Here is a 2500-nt window from a genome sequence, read left to right as displayed (position 1 = left end):
TCTCTGCTCATATGATTACTGCGACGAATAATGCGCCATCTTTGAGAGATATATAGAAATATGTCTCAGTTGGGCTTCTGCTGCACGAATTCTACGGAAATTCGTCTGATGGTGATGATGATCGATGGTTATGATAATAATAATAATAATAATGATAATACTTACTGCTGAATCATAATAACATCGAATAAGAAAACAGTAATGTAAATAATGACTGATAATATCCTATAATAATAATGATAATTATAATTATAATAATGATAATAATAGTGATAATTATATGATGAGGGATGTAATATGACGATGAGAAAGATGATGACCATAATTATGATAATCAAAATGGTAATAATAAGCAGTGCCATAATCACAATAACAATAACAATGATATTTTCAAAAGAAGATAACGATTATCCGTCCCAGTGCTACCCACCGGGTGACTAAGCAAACTAAAATCTGGGACACCACAAATTCTTGAAAAAAAGACAGAACCACCGACTCCGCCATCTTATCGGAGTCAAGGTTAAACATGGAAAGAGTTGCGTGTACTAACAGTATGTGTCAATTGACATTTTTCAGTTAATGATGACGGTGGTGATGGTGGTGGTGATGGATGATGATGATGATGATAATGATGATGGCAATGGTGATGATAATAACACGTAGGCTATCCTGAAGTACTGGAATAAACGAAATGCAAATACCAAAGACATCGTAAATAAACAATATGTCTGCAACACGAAGACTAGAGATTCAAATGCGAGAAATAGAACACAATAGGCAGGGTTCACCGAATGAAGAAAATTATTCAAGTATTCAAAGCCATCAGAAAAAAAAAACTATAAGGAAGGATTCACAATGCACAAGGAATCGGATGTAGATCATTTGAACAGAATGAACAGTAGACGAAAACTAGTAAGTGTTCAAGACGTTGAATCTGAGAACAAGACCCTAGGGTTTTGCAAGAATCTAAGGAAAGGATTGATTGAAATAAGGTGGTGACAGAAGGACTTTTTACTGTGTTGGTAGAGCATTTTAAAAAGGAAATCCTGTAAAAAAAATGAAAATTTGAAGAGGTTTGTAATGATCAGTAAAATGGAAAACAGACAGGAGTGTTTAGTCGTGCAGACCGTGGCATGAAGAGACCATATTGCAGTCTGCAACATTTATTAGAGCTCACAATTAGCTCAGATGACCAAAAGTACTGGCATGGGAAATTATAGCAATGAGAAATTCCAGCTTGTATGAAAAGTACCAATATTTTTTTTAGTTGTATTTTTTTTTTTTTTTTGTTATAAATGAAAACTTCTGAAATTGATTATATTGTAATGTAATTACTCTAAATATGATGGAAAACAGAACACACAGAGCTCCTATGAAACATAAATATATGCAGCAAGTAAGGTTGCTTGCCCGTTTTCACAAGAGAAGAATATATATATATATATATATATATATATATATATATATATATATATATATGTGTGTGTGTGTGTGTGTGTGTGTGTGTGTGTGTGTGTGTGTGTGTGTGTGTGTGTGTGTGTGTGTGTGTATGTATGTATGTATATATATATATATGTATAGAGAGAGAGAGAGAGAGAGAGAGAGAGAGAGAGAGAGAGAGTACTATCCGTAATGTTTTTAAGGATTCCGTTGAAATGATCGTTACGAACTCATATAGCATGCTCGTAGTTTTTATAGGTATGAGTCCTCTGAAGTTTAGCAATCATCTTTGTATGTAGTTTAGTGGCGAACTGATTCATTGTCGATTTGATGTATGATAATTATTCATCTAAAAACATCGAGACTTTTGTTGATATTATGCCTAACTTAGTTACATGTTTGACGGGCTTTGGGCTAATGTTCAAATATCAGATTTTATTTTAAGCTCGGGAGGGGGGGATAACACTGACAAAAACATTTAGAAAAGGTACGAATGAGAATGAATATCACAATACAAGAGATTCATTTAACCGGTTTCGGATATATCTTCGTCTGAAATACATCCATCGCTGCCTCATTCAAGAAAACAAGTATAGCAAGATACAAAATTAGAAGCACTCAGAGAACGCATGCTTTCACCAAGGCAATGGGATAATAATATGTCAAGCGCCAGTGCTTATATCAAATTTACATCAGTTATCCCTATTGCTTTGGTAGTAGGGGTAACTGATGCAATCATTTTATAAAATCTTGTATCCGGATCACCACCAAAATTTAATGGCAGTTGCGCTAAGACACATCTCTGGATAAATAAAATAAAATAAAATGAGTAAATAAAAATAGTAATAATAACAAACATAACTTTTAGAGATCCTTTTAACTAACCGACGCTTCCAAAATCATAAACTTGGCGGAGGTAACAAACCTATGACAATTATTTATAACTCGACAACAGGTTTATCTGTATTATTGATATTTACAATTTCACTCATGTTTAACCTGGATGCCGTTACATTGGTCTTGTTAACTATGTAAGGTGGAAATATGCACCAGAATGAGT

Source organism: Penaeus vannamei, chromosome 32 (assembly GCF_042767895.1).
Source record: "Penaeus vannamei isolate JL-2024 chromosome 32, ASM4276789v1, whole genome shotgun sequence".
NCBI lineage: Eukaryota > Metazoa > Arthropoda > Malacostraca > Decapoda > Penaeidae > Penaeus > Penaeus vannamei.
This window is presented reverse-complemented; position numbering follows the sequence as displayed.